The sequence below is a fragment of the Tamandua tetradactyla genome, chromosome 4 (assembly GCF_023851605.1).
Source record: "Tamandua tetradactyla isolate mTamTet1 chromosome 4, mTamTet1.pri, whole genome shotgun sequence".
NCBI lineage: Eukaryota > Metazoa > Chordata > Mammalia > Pilosa > Myrmecophagidae > Tamandua > Tamandua tetradactyla.
The window spans coordinates 62,321,772-62,337,197 of NC_135330.1; the positions used below are offsets into that span (position 1 = coordinate 62,321,772).

At 39.1% G+C, this 15,426-nt stretch overlaps 2 pseudogenes; both read right to left on the reverse strand.

The window, feature by feature from the left end:
* Window positions 1–789: 789 nt before the first annotated feature.
* Window positions 790–2,184, reverse strand: LOC143679005 (elongation factor 1-alpha 1 pseudogene; annotated as a pseudogene).
* A 774-nt stretch (window positions 2,185–2,958) lies between these two features.
* Window positions 2,959–5,225, reverse strand: LOC143680263 (Y-box-binding protein 1 pseudogene; annotated as a pseudogene).
* Between the last annotated feature and the right edge of the window lie 10,201 nt (window positions 5,226–15,426).

Below are 15,426 nucleotides of genomic sequence, written 5' to 3' on the forward strand. Positions count from 1 at the left end.
CAGCACCCAGGAAAACAAATGGTATCAGTGCCTCAGAAACCCCCATTCCCCTTTCTAGTAATTACCTTTCCCAAAGGTAACCACTCCCCTGATTTCTAACACCATAGAGTAAGTTTGTGTGTGTGAACTTTCATAAATGGAATCACAAGTGTCGATTTTTTCCCATCTGATCTCTTTCACTTAATTTATGTTTGTGAGACTCACCCATGCAGTAGAGGCCATGCTTTGTCTGCTTTTGTTGCTACATGATATTCATTGTATGAATTGACCACAATTTATTCATCCATTTTCCTGTTGATGGGCACTTGAGTGTTTCCAGTTTGAGCTTACCACAAAGAGGCTGCTATTTTCATTCTGCTGTATCTATTTTGAGGAACATGTATTCTCATGTATGCTGAGTCATAGAGTATGTGTATGTTCAGCTTCAATAGATACTGACAAGCCCATTTTCCAAAGTTCTTCTACCTATTTACACTCCCATAAGTAAGGAGGTTTTTTTTTTTAATTGATTTTTTTTTCTCATTAGACTTTGTTTTAATGGGTCTCAAATTTTTTTTTGGCTGTTGTTTCCATTTAAAAAGTACTGATTTTAAAAGCTAATAACTTAAAACTGCCACATGAAAACAAATGGTCCACAAAACATTCATTTCCTTCTGAAGGTTTTATGATGCATTGTTCTCATTTACCAGCCTTTTACTATTAAACTTAAATGGCCAATAGAGACAAACAGTTCTGAGGCTGTTCTTCCACCGCTGATAAAGACTGAGTGGCAGGTGTTATGGGTAATGTTCATTTAGCTTTCTGGGCAGACTTGGCGACCTTGCCGGCTCCAGCAGCCTTCTTGTGCACTCCCTTGATGCCACCCACAGCAACTGTCTGTCTCATATCAGGAACAGCAAAATGACCCAAAGGTTAAGAGTCAGAGAAACTCTTAACACTCATGGGCTTGCCAGGAACTATATCAATGATGGCGGCATCCTCAGATTTCAGGAATTTAGGGCCAGCTTCCAGCTTCTTGCCAGAACGGTGATCTGTCTTCTTCAGCTCGGCAAACTTGTAAGCAGTGTGGGCCGTGTGACAATCCAGCACAGGTGCATCGCCAGCACTGAATTGGCCTGGATGGTTCAGGGTAATCCCCTGAGCAGTGAAGCCAGTTGCTCCCACCGGCAGACAATGTTTGCTATCACCAGCCACCATGCCACAACAAACATGTTTTATACAGACATTCTTGACATTGAAGCCCACACTGTCCCCAGGTAGAGCTTCACTTGAAGCTTCATGGTGCATTTCAATAGACTTGACTTCAGTTGTAACGCTGGAACAAAGGAGACCACCATGCCGGTTTGAGAACACCAGTCTCCACTCGGCCCACAGGCACAGTACCATACCACCAGCTTTGTAGAATAGGCAGCGCAAGGCTTGTCAGTTGGACGAGTAGATGGCAGGATGCAATCCAGAGCTTCAAGCAGCGTGGTTCCACTGACATGGCCATTCCAACAAGGCATATTAGCACTTGGCACCAGCATGTTGTCACCATTCCAACCAGAAATTGGCATGAATCCTATTGTTTCATGTTGTAGCCAATTTTCTTAATGTAGGTGCTGACTACCTTAATGATTTCCTCAAATCTCTCTGACTGTAAGGTGGTTCAGTGGAATCCATTTTGTTAACACCAGCTATTAGTTGGTTCACTCCCGGTGTGTAAGCCAGAAGGGCATGCTCTTGGGCTGGTCCACTCTTCGATAGACCAGCTTCAAACTCACCAACACCAGCAGCAACAATCAGGACTGCACAGTCCTGAGATGTGCCTGTGATCATGTTTTTAATAAAGTCTCTGTGTCCTGGGGCATCAGTGATGGTCACATAATACTTGCTGGTCTCAGATTTCCCCAGGGAGATAGCAATGGTGATGCCACACTCACGCTCAGCTTTTAGTTTATCCAAGACCCAGGCATCCTTGAAGCGCCCCTTTCCCATCTTAGCAGCCTCCTTCTCAAATTTTTCAATGGTTCTTTTGTTGATTCCACCACATTTGTAGATAAGATGGCCAGTCGTGGTGAACTTGCCCAAATATACATGTCCAATAATGACAACGTTGATATGAGTCTTGTCCTTTCCCATTTTGGCTTAAGATATAGCAGTGGTTTTCATGATACTTGTGTTCTGGTAGCAAACCCGTTGCAAAAAAGCTTAAATGATTTTTTTATTTTAATAATTATTTAAGACCTATATGAACTAGTGCTTGCAGTTTGTTGATCTTGGAAAAAAATCAAGTTGTAATCTTCTATTACAGATTAAAAATGAAGTTCTTAAAACACTCAAGTTATGTTCCAACAATCTTGATTCTTGAAGATGATTGTATAATTATATAGCTTTTACAATGTGACTGTGTGATTGTGAAAACCTTGTGTGTGATGCTCCTTTTATCCAGAGTGTGGACAGATGAGTAAAAAAAAATAAGGATTAAAAAATAAATAAATAATAGAAGGGGATAAAGGGTAGAAAAATTGGGTAGATTGAAATACCCAATGAGAGGGAGGGTATACTTTTCTTCTTTTTATTTCTTTTTCTGGAATGATGCAAATGTTCTAAAAATTATCATGATGATGATTACACAACTTTGTGATGATATTGTGAGCCAATGATTGTATACCATGTATGGACTGTATATGTGTGAAGTTTCACAATAAAAAGCATTAAAAAAAAAAACAAACAAACAGGTGGCCAACCGTGGCTGAGTGGCAGAATTCTCGCCTGCCAAGCTGGAGACCCAGGTTCAATTCCTGGAGCCTGCCCATGCCAAATAAAAATATATATATTTAAAAAAAAAACTCAACTTGACCAGTTATGAAACAATTTTAAAATATATAAAGATGTATTGAGAAAAACCAGGGTTTTTAGAAAACACTTCTGTCCTTACCAAAAAAAGAGGTGTCTTTAGGTAATAAAAAATAAAAATTAAAAAACCATGCTGGATAGTTAATGCAGATCTAGTTACCTATTCAGCCAGCAAAGAGCAAATACTTAGGTCCTCAGCTCTAATCCTTTATTCGTTTATTGCTGCAATTTCATGTTCATTTCTTCTTGTTGGATGACTAAACCGAGGACGGTAGAGATGGTCAGCTGGCGTTTACTCAGCCCTCTCCTGTTCAGACTCTGGGAATGGTGAATTCTCGGGTGCCTTTGTCTCTTTGCCATGCTGTGGTTTAGGGCTTTTGGAGTGTCTGCGCAGGTAACTGAAGTTGTGGCAGTTCCGACGTCGAGGTGGCTGCTGGCCTTGGGTCTCGTCTTCTTGATTTTCCTTATGCTCTGCGTTGCCATCCTCTCTTGACTGTCTTGGCCACGAGGGCTCCTGCAGAATCGTGTCCATATCCCCAATACAGACCAGCTCACTGCTCTGCCTTGCTCCCCCGCAGCCCGGCTGTCAGCGCCCTCCATCGCTCCTCCCCGCACAGGACGGCTGGATTCTGTGTCGACACCTCCTGGGGTCTTCGTGCCTAGCAAGGTGGGAACCTGCAGTGCGGCTGGCGCTCCCGGGCCTGGCCTTCCGGACCACTCTCTGCTCCTTCATTCTTTTCCCCACTCACTATTGCGGGAACTGCGTGGAGGACGCCTACAAGGTGGATGGCTTCTGTGTTGGTGACAGTCTGCTGCATGTGTGCTGCCCTGCCCTGAACTCCAGCCGGGCCTGCAGCACTGGCCACGCCCACCGCCTTTTCTCCTTCAACCGCATCAGACTCTGCCGGCTCTCCATCTCCTCCACTGAGAAGGTGCGCCCTGGGGCTGTTCTTCTTTATGCAAGTCTGGCTTACAAAGACATCTTCCTTGGTGTCATTCCTGTTGAGGATACCATATCCGTTTCTGACACTGAACCAGTTCACTCTTCCCAAAACTTTCACTGTGATGAGCTTTTTGTCCCTCCCAGCCTCGCGGTCTGGCGTTGCTGCTGCCGTTGGTACCGGGTTTGCTGTCGGCAGAGCCCGGGGGCGGGAACTGCACGGGAGGGTGGCCGGTGGCTCTTGGGTCACGGCCTGGCTGCTCACTGGCGGTCGTGGTGATGGTGAGTGGGGCCAGCCACAGGAATTGTGGCTCCCCCACGGGTGCAAGTGTAACTAGGGTCCTCTCCGCTTGGTACGGATGGAACACTTACAGGAATTTTTATTGAGAAAATTGTAGATTTAGTCGTTAAGGAATAGTACCGAGATCCTTGGTACATTTTGCCCAACTTCCCTCAATGGTAATATTTTGTAAAACTATAGTATATGATCACAACCAGGACACGTAGTTCTAACACCACAAGAATCATGTTGTTCTTTTATGACCGTACCCACTTCCCTCCCTCCTGCCCGCTCTCTCTAATATCTGGCCACACTGATCTGTCTCCATTTCTGAAATTTTGTCATTTCAAAACTCTTATATAAATGGAATCATATAGTATGCAATATTTTGAGATGGGCTTTTTCAGAACTCCCTGGAGATTCATCCAGGAGTTTGTGTATATCGTTTGATGGTTCCTAATTATTGCTGAGTACTATTCCATAGTATGGACATACCACAGTTTAACCATTTATTTGCTGATATCTGAGCTGGTTCCAGTTCTTTACTATTACAAATAAAGGCACTAGGAACATCTGTGTACAGGGTTGTTTGTTTTGTTACAGCTTTATCAAGCTATAATTCATATACCATAATATTTACCCATTTAAAGTATACAGTCCAGTGGTTTTTAATATGGTCACATAGCTGTGTAACCATTACCACAATGACCATTTTTCATCACCTCAAAAAAAAAAAAAAACCCTCAGGGCAGAGGATTGTGGCAGATGTAGAAAGTTCCAGGAATCAATCCCTCCACTAAATAAACTATTGAACTAAAAGGAACTGTCTGAATCAACTATTTGGAAACCCTGGAGTCTAGGGAACATGGTGCATAAATTATGATAAATATCAATGAATGTCTCCCTCCATGCAACAGCTACCACCACCACTCCATTGCCCAAACACCCGGCAGGCAGCAGGGGGGATGCAAGCCAGGTTCCTGGTACATCTTGCTGATGCCAGCATGGGCTATAAAGACGTAGTCCTCCAAAATCTGGGGATGTACAATCTGATTGTTGATCGCTGCTCTCCATCAGCTGCATCAGATGGCTGGTCTGAGGGTGACCTTTGTTCCAATCCCCTCAGGCAAAAGCAGCAGCAGATCTTAAAGAGGCGGTACCTTTCATTTTCTCTTGTTTCTTTTCATTCCACATTTGAGAGCAAAAACAGTTTTGAAATGTCATAAATTGATGGCTCCTTTAACAACAACAATAAAAACCTAGCAATCCCAGAGGAGTGGGAGAACTAGATTTCCAGAGTTATAGCAACATAATACTTAGAATATCCAGTTACCAACAAAAAATTACAAAACATACAAAAAAAAAACACAGCACATTCACAGGACAAAAAAAATTTGCCTTTAAATCAACTGTCTTAAATATGTTTGATGATCTAAAGAAATCCATAAACAAATAACTGAAGGAAATTAGGAAAGTGTTGCCTGAGGAAAATAAAGAAATAGAAGTTATAAAAAGGAACCACCAAAGCTATAGGCTGAGCCCCCAGTCTTGGGGTTTGTTCATATGAAACTTAACCCCACAAAGGATAGGTCAAGTCTACTTAAAATTTAGGCCTAAGAATCACCCCCAAGAGAGCCTCTTTTGTTGCTCAGATGTGGCCTCTCTCTCCAGCCAACACGACGAGCAGTCTCACCACCCTCCCCCTCTCTGCGTGGAACATGACTCCCAGGGGTGTGGACCTTCCTGGCTACGTGGGACAGAGATCCTGGAATGAGCTGAGACTCAGCATCAAGGGACTGAGAAAAACCCTAGAATGAGCTGAGAATTAACATCAAGGGATTGAGAGAAACTTCTCGACCAAAGGGGGAAGAGTGAAATGAGACTAAGTGTCAATGGCTGAGAGATTCCAAACAGAGTCGAGAGGTTATCCTGGAGGTTATTCTTACGCATTAAGTAGCTATCACCTTGTTGTTCAAGATGTAGTGGAGAGGCTTGAGGGAACTGCCTGAAAATGTAGAGCTGTGTTCCAGTAGCCATGTTTCTTGAGGATGATTGAATAATGATACAGCTGTAACAATGTGACTGTGTGATTGTGAAAACCTTGTGTCTGATGCTCCTTTTATTTACTTTGTCAACAGACGAGTAGAACATATGGAATAAAAATAAATAACAGGGGGAACAAATGTTAAAATAAATTTAGTTTGAAATGCTAGTGGTAAATGAAAGCGAGGGGTAAGGGGTATGGTATGTATAATCTTTTTTTCTCTGTTATCGTTTTATTTCTTTTTCGGTTGTCTTTTTATTTCTTTTTCTAAATCAATGCAAATGTTCTAAGAAATGATGACTATGCAACTATGTGATGATATTAAGAATTACTGATTGTATATGTAGAATGGAATGATATCTTAATGTTTTGTTTCTTGTTAATTTTTTTTAATTAAAATAAAGGAACCAAACGGAAATTTTGGAGGTGCAAAGTACAATTATTGAAAGGAAAAATTCATCAGACAGATTCAGTAGAGGATGTGAACAGGCAGAAGAAAAGATCTGCAAACTTGAAGACATGAGCATTGAGATTATCCAGTGTGAAGAGCAGAAAAAAATTAATGAGAAAAATGAATGGAGCCTGAAAGTCCTGTGGGACACCATCTGTTCTAGTTTGCTAGCTGCCGGAATGCAATACACAGAGATGGATTGGCTTTTAATAAAAGGGTAAGGATTTATTTGGTTAGTTCTTCAGAGGAAAGGCAGCTAACTTTCAACTGAGGTTCTTTCTTACTGGGAGGACACAGGGTGATCTCTGCTGGCCTGCTTTCCAGGCGACTGACTTCCAACAACATTCCCTGGGGTGATTCATTTCTGCATCTCCAAAGGCCTGAGCTGAGCTGCAAGTGCTGAGATGAGGTATGGCGAGGTGCTTGGGCTGTGCTACATTGAGCTCTCTCATTTAAGTACTAGCCAATTAAATCAAACATCATTCATTGCAGCAGGCATGCCTTCTAGCCAACTGCAGATATAATCAGCAACAGATGAGCTTCACATGCCATTGGCTCATGTCCATAGCAGTAGAACTAGGCATCTTCACCTGGCCAAGTTGACACCTGAACCTGACTACCACACCATCATATGTAACAACACATGCATCATTAGAATCCTCAAATGATGAGAGAGAGAAAGGGGCTGAAAAATTATTTGAAGATATAATGGCTGAAAATTTCCCCAATGTGATGGAAGACATGAATATATACATTCAGGAAGCTCAACAACCCCCAAACAGGGTGGACTTTAAGAGATTACACCAGTACACATTATAGTGAAATTGTCAAAATCCAAAGACAGATTTTGAAAGCAACAAGAAAGAAGTGACTTGTCACATAAAAGGGATCTCCAATAAGATTAATAGTGTATTTCTTATCAGAAATCCAAGAAGCCAGAAGGCAGTGGGATGGTGTGCTGGTTTGAAACTATTATGTACCCCAGAAAAGTCATGTTGTTTTTATCCAATCTTGTCCGTGCAGCCTTATTACAGGTGGGATCTTTTGATTAGGCTGTTTCCATGGAGATGTGACCCTCCCCCCAGTTTTGGGTGGGACACTTTGATTAGATTATTTCCATAGAGATGTAGCCCCAGTATTCAAGGTAGGTCTTAATTAGTTTACTGGAATCCTTGAAAGAGTTCATGGAGAGAGAGAGAGAGAGCACTAAGTGCCGACTAGGAGAGCAGAGACAGGAAACCAGGTGACAGACATTTGGAGATGCTTGGAGACAGACAGAATCTCAAAGGGAGGCCACTGGAACCAGCAGCTGGGAGCAATGAAACCCAGGGACAAAGGGTCAGCAGATGTTGCAATGTGTCTTCCCATGTGACAGAGAAACTCTAGACATGATCGGCCTTTCTTGAGTAAAGGTAGCCTCTTAGTGATGCCTTAATTTGGACATGGCCTTAGAACTATAAATTTGTAATCTAATAAATCCCCTTTGAAAAAGCCAATCCATTTCTGGTATATTGCATTCTGGCAGCTGTAGCAAACCAAAATGGATGGCATATTTAAAGTTTTAAGAAAATAACTGTCGGCCAGGAATTTTATATTGGGAAAAATTGTCTTTCAAAAATGAAGGAGAAATTAAGGCATTCCCATATAAAGTAAAGCTAGAAGAGTTCATTACCAGAAGACTTGCCCTGAAAGAAATGCTAAAGGGAGTCCTTCAGCCTTCAGGCTGAAATAAAAGGATTCTAGACAGTAACTTGAATCCAGAAGAAGAAATAAAGAACATTGGTAAAGGTAATAACATAAGTAAACTAAAAATCCTGTTTTTGTACTTTGTGTTTATAAGTGCTTTTTCCCAATTTAACGGACAAACATGTAAAATGGGCATACAATGTGTAAAGACATAATGTGAAAAAAATAGCAATATAAAGGGAGAAGGATGGAGTTATATAGGAGTAGAAAGTTTGTATTCTACTGAAACTAGGTAGTTACTAGTGGAACTAGGTTATTATTAGTTTAAGATGTTCATTGTCTACAGAGATAAGCATTAAGAAAATAAAAAATGTAGAGAAATGGATAGAATAAGGGAATCAAAATGGTATACTACACAAAAGCAACTAAATACAAAAAAGGCAGTAATGGTGTAATTGAAGAGCAAAAACATAAAAGACACCCAGAAAACAAAATATCAATGGCAGAACTGAATTCTTTCTTCTCAGTTATTACCTTAAATGCCAATGGTAAACTCCCCTATTAAAAGGTAGCGACTGGAAGACAACTATATGTGGTCTACAAATGTCATTTTAGATACAAAGACAAAAAAAGGTTAAATTAAAAGGGTAGAAAAAGATATTCCATGCAAACAATAATCAAAAGAGAGCTGAAATAGCTATATTACTGTCAGATAAAATTGACTTAGAGTAAAAAAAATTATGAGACAAAGAAGAACATTATATGTTGAGAAAATTTCAATCCAGCAAGAAGATATAATCGTTATAAACATATATGTATCTCACAACAGAGCCCCAAAATATATTAAGCAAAAATTGACAGAACTCAAGTGAGAAATAGATGGTTTTTCAATAATAGTTGGAGACGTCAATACAACACTTTCAATAATTGACAGAACATCTAAATAGAACCTCAGTAAGGAAATAGAGGACTTGAAAAACACCATTAACCAATTATTTCTAATAGACATATATACAACACTCCATCCAACAACAACAGAATACACATTATTCACAAGCACGCATGAAATATCTTTTAGGGCAGACCATATGTTAGACTACAAATCAAATTTTAATAAATTTTTAAATTTTTAAATCATACAAAGTATCTTCTTGAACCAGAATACAATAAACCTAGAAATCAATAACAGAATGAAAATTGGAAAATTCACAAATGTGAAAATTAGACAATACACTTTTTAACAACCAGTGTGTTAAAGAAAAAAATCATAAGGAAAATTAGAAAATATCTTGAAACAAATGAAAACAAAAACACAACTGCGTTGATCTGAAAGGATTATATGCCCTGGAAAAGCCATTTTCTTAATCCTGATCCATCTTGTGGAGGCAGCTGTCTCTTTTAATCCTTATTCAGCACTACAGGTTGAGAACTTGATTAGATTATCTCCATGGAGATGGCACAGCCAGTTGTTGTTATTAACCTTTGATTAGAGGGAGATGTGGCTCCACCCATTCCAGGTGGGTCTTGATTAGTTTATTGGAATCCTTTAAAAGGGGAACCATTATGGAAAAAACTTCAGAGCCGTGAAAACCACCAGAGTCCACACAGCCAGAGACCTTTGGAGATGAAGAAGAAAAATGCACCTGGGGGAGCTTCATGAAACAAGAAGCCGGAAGAGAAAGCTAGCAGACATCGCTATGTTTGCCATATGCCTTTCCAGTTGAGAGAGAAACCCTAAACGTTATCGGCCTTCTTGAACCAAGCTATCTTTCCCTGGAAGCCTTAGACTGAGCATTTCTATAGTCTTGCTTTAATGTTGGGTGTTTTTACAGCCTTAGAACTATAAACTTGCAACTTAATAAACTCCCCTTTTTAAAAGCTGTTCCATTTCTGTTGTATTACATTCTGTCAGCTTGCAAACTAGAACAACAACACACCAAAATCTATGGAATACAGTGAAGGCAGTGCTGAAAGGGAAATTTAGAGCTCCAAATGCCTGCATTAAAGAAGAAGAAAGATCACAAATCAATATCCTAACTTCACACCAAAAGACTAGAACGGGAAGACCAAACTAAACCGAAAGTAAGTAGAAGGAAGGAAATAGTAAAGGTTAGAGCAGAGATAAATGAAATAGAAAACAGAATAACAATAGATACAATAAAGCCCAAAGTTTTTTTTTAAAAAAAGATCAACAGAATCAATAAACCTTTATTTAGCCAGGCTGACAAAGACAGAGAAAACACAAATAACTAAAATCAAGAATGAAAGTGGGGACATAACTACCAACTTTACAGAAATAAAAAGGAATATAAGAAAGTACTATATACAATTATATGCCAACAATTAGAAACAATTAGAAAACCTCGATAAAATGAAAAAAAAATCCTAGAAAAATCCAAATTATCTATTCTGACGCAAGAAGAAATAGAAAATCTCAACAGACCTACAGCAAGCAAAGAGATTGAATCAGTAATTGAAAACAAAGAGAAGTTCAGGATTGAATGTTTTCACTGCTACTACCAAACATTTAAAGAAGACTTAAGACCAAACTCTTCCAAAAAATAGAAGAGGAGAGATTACTTCCTAACTCAGGCCAGCATTACCCTGATACCAAAGCCAGACGAAGATAGCACAAGAAAATAAAATTACAGAACAATATCCTTTAAAATATAGATGCAAAAATTCTCAACAAGATACTAGCAAACTGAATCCAATAGTATATTAAAAGGATTATACATCATGACCAAGTGAGATTTATTCCAGGAATGTCAGGGTGGTTCAGCATAAGATAACCAGTCAGGGTAATACACCACATCAATAGGACGAATGGAAAAACTCTACACGATCATCTCAGTTGAGGCAAAAAAAGGCATTTGACAAAATACAATATTCTTTCATGATAAAAACACTCATAAAACTATGAATAAAAGGGAACTCTCTCAAGCCAACTCACCTGGGACAGAACAGTCTCTTCAATAAATGGTGCCTAGAGAACTGGATATCCATATGTAAAAGAATGAAAGAAGACCCGTATCTCACACCTTATACAAAAGTTAACTCAAAATGGATCAAAGATCTAAACATTAGGTCTAAGACCATAAAACAGTTAGAGGAAAATGTAGGGAGATATCTTATGAATCTTACAACTGGAGGCGGTTTTATGGACCTTAAACCTAAAGCAAGAGCACTGAAGAAAGAAATAAATAAATGGGAGCTCCTCAAAATTAAACACTTTTGTGCATCGAAGAACTTCATCAAGAAAGTAGAAAGACAGCCTACACAATGGGAGACAATATTTGGAAATGACATATCAGATAAAGGTCTAGTATCCAGAATTTATAAAGAGATTGTTCAACTCAACAACAAAAAAACAGCCAACCCAATTACAAAATGGGAAAAAGACTTGAACAGACACCTCTCAGAAGAGGAAATACGGATGGCCAAGAGGCACATGAAGAGATGCTCAATGTCCCTGGCCATTAGAGAAATGCAAATCAAAACCACAATGAGATATCATCCCGCACCCACCAGAATGGCCATTATCAACAAAACAGAAAATGACAAGTGCTGGAGAGGATGCGGAGAAAGAGGCACACTTATCCACTGTTGGTGGGAATGTCAAATGGTGCAACCACTGTGGAAGGCAGTTTGGCGGTTCCTCAAAAAGCTGAATATAGAATTGCCATACGACCCAGCAATACCATTGCTAGGTATCTACTCAAAGGACTTAAGGGCAAAGACACAAACGGACATTTGCACACCAATGTTTATAGCAGCGTTATTTACAATTGCAAAGAGATGGAAACAGCCAAAATGTCCATCAACAGAAGAATGGCTAAACAAACTGTGGTATATACATACAATGGAATATTATGCAGCTTTAAGACAAGATAAACTTATGAAACATGTAATAACATGGATGGACCTAGAGAATATTATGCTGAGTGAGTCCAGCCAAAAACTAAAGGACAAATACTGTATGGTCCCACTGATGTGAATGTACATTCGAGAATAAACTTGAAATATGTCATTGGTAACAGAGTCCAGCAGGAATTAGAAACAGGGTAAGACAATGGGTAATTGAAGCTGAAGGGATACAGACTGTGCAACAGGACTAGATACAAAAACTCAAAAATGGACAGCACAATAATACCTAATTGTAAAGTAATCATGTTAAAACACTGAATGAAGCTGCATCTGAGCTATAGGGTTTTTTTGTTTGTTTGTTTTGTTTTGTTTTTCTTTTTTTTCTTTTTTTTTTTACTATTATTAATACTTTTATTTCTTTTCTCTATATTAACATTTTATATCTTTTTCTGTTGTGTTGCTAGTTCCTCTAAACCGATGCAAATGTACTAAGAAACGATGATCATGAATCTATGTGATGATGTTAAGAATTACTGAGTGCATATGTAGAATGGTATGATTTCTAAATGTTGTGTTAATTTCTTTTTTTTTCTTTCCGTTAATAAAAAAAAATTTAAAAAAAGGGAACTCTCTCAATATGATAAAGAGCATTTATGAAAAACCCACAGTAAATATCATGCTTAATGGAAAAACAGTGAAGGCTCTCCCCCTAATATCAGGAGCAAGATGAGGATGCTTTCTGTCCCTACTGTTACTCAACACTGAACTGTAAGTTCTAGCTAGAGTTATTAGGCATGGGAAAGAAATAAAAGGCACCGAAGTTGGAAAGGAAGAAGTCAAGTCATCCCTATTTGCAGACGACATGATCTTATATAGAGAAAATCTCTAAGAATCCACCAGAAACTTAAACTAACTAATAGAACAATCTGAAAAGGAAATCAAGAAAACGATTCCATTTACAATGGAATCTAAAAGAATAAAAACCTAGGAGTAAATTTAACCAAGAAGGTGAAAGACTTTTATCTGGAAAGCTACAAAACATTGCTGAAAGTAATTAAAGAAGACCATTTATTTAAATGGAAAGACATCCCATGTGCATGGATTGAAAGACTTAATGTTGTTAAGATATTAATACTGCATAAAGTGATCAACAAGTTCAATGCAATACCTATCAAAATTCGAGCAGCCTTTTTTTGAGAAATAGAAAGACTGATTCTCAAATTCACATGGAATTGTAAGTGGCCTTGAATTGCCAAAACAATCTTGAAAAAGAAGAATGAAGTTGAAGGCCTCACAGTTCCTGATTTCAAAACTTATTACAAAGCTACAGTAGTTAAAACAGTGTGGTACTACCATAAGAATAGACATATGGACTAATAGGAATAGAATTGAGAATCCAGAGTTTAAATCCACACACCTATGCCCAGTTGATTTTTATAAGGGTGGCAAGTTCATTTCATGGGGAAAGAATAGTCACTTCAACAAATGGTGCTGGGACAATTGAAAATCCACATACAAAAGAATGAATATGGATCCCTACCTCTTACCATATATAAAAATTAATTTAAAATGGATCAACAACCTAAATATAAGAGTTAATACTGTAAACCCTTACAGAAAAACATAAAGAAATATCTTCAGGGCCTTGTAGTAGGCAACGGACTTTTAGATTTCACACTAAAAGTACAAGCAACAAAAGAAAAAAATAGTTAAAATGAACTTCATCAAAATGAAAAACTTTGGTGAATCAAACGACATTGTCAATAAAGTGAAAAGACAATCTAAAGAATGGGAGAAAAAATTTGGAAAACATATATCTGGTAAGGGTTTAAATACACAATATAATATAAAAAACTCCTACAAGTCAACAACAAAAAGACGAACAATCCAATTTAAAAATGGGCCTAGGATTTGAATAAACATTTCTCCAAAGAAGATATTCAAATGGCCAACAGGCAGATTATAAAATACTCAACATCATTACTTACTGAAAAATACAAATTAAAACTACAATGAAATACCACTTCACACCCACTAGGATGGCTATTTTCAAAAAAACTGAAAATAAGAAGTGTTGGTAAGGATGCAAAGAAATAAGGACTCTTGTCCATTATTGGTGGCAATGTAAAAGGAAGAGGGATTAGGAATACTTCCAGTCTAGGACACCATAATGCCTTGGGTTGATCTTGCCTTCAATCCCAGAAAAGACCCCAGTGGGTCTTTTTGTGCCATTCTCACACTTCCATGTTCCCATCTCTGTCTCTAGTGCCTCAGTGACCCATTGAATGTCCTCTGCAGAGCAGTGTGCCATGGCTGTCCCTCTCTTCATCCCCAAAGGTGGGCGAAGAACAGAGTGGCATATACTTGAGCTTTCCATCTGCACCCAGGCTGAGGGTTCAATTTCCGTTTGTCTCTCTCCCTTTATGGCTTCTGGGTTACTTCCCCAACCTTAAATCCAACTTTGGAACTAAAATGTGATTTGGACATAATGGCTTATTAGCGATGAGTTCATTAGATCCTTTGTAAGTAACTTGTCCAAAATCAAATCAGTGGAGAAGCCAAATGGATACTACGAGGCCTCCAGCAAACCACTTCCCTTCTCCAGGGCTCAGTGTACCCCCTGTAAAATGGGAGCAACATTCTACCCTGCCTACTGCATAGCTTGGGGAGACTAATTGTAACCTAGTGTGTCTGTAAGTGTTTTACAAACTGCAGAGTGGTCTGCACACTCCAGAATAAGGCATTTTCAGGGAGAGTACAGAACATTCTGCCTGACTAGCTTTGGGCCAAAGTCAAAAGTTTTGTTTTATGCTTCCTTTGTCTCCACTCTACTTAGAAAAGAAATACATATTTTTTATTACTAGTAAAGTAAAATAACAACCACGAAAAAAGTTTGAAAAATAGAATGTAGGGCAGGGGAACTCATTCACTCCTACTTTTGTGTGCTTCCTGCCCATATTTCTGTAAAGCATGTTTTTTACCCTGCCTTCACAGAGAAATGCTTGTACGTAACTCTCTTCTCTTCATATTTTAACTTATGTCCCTTTTCTCCTTTTCATCAACACACATCTGCCTTGGGCGTAGATGCCAAGCACTATGTGATCCCTGCCCCCATCACCCTAGGGGATTCCTTGCCCATTGCCCCCTCCCTTGGTTGTCACAGCTGATCCCTGCTTGGCATAAACACAGCTCCCTCTTTGGCAAAAGATTTCTCCAAGACAACCACAGCCCAGGTGGTGAGACAGGCATCATTCCCCTCTTACTCCAGCAGGTGCCCCAGCCCAATCCCTCCCAATGTCTCTAATGAGCTAGAAGGCAGA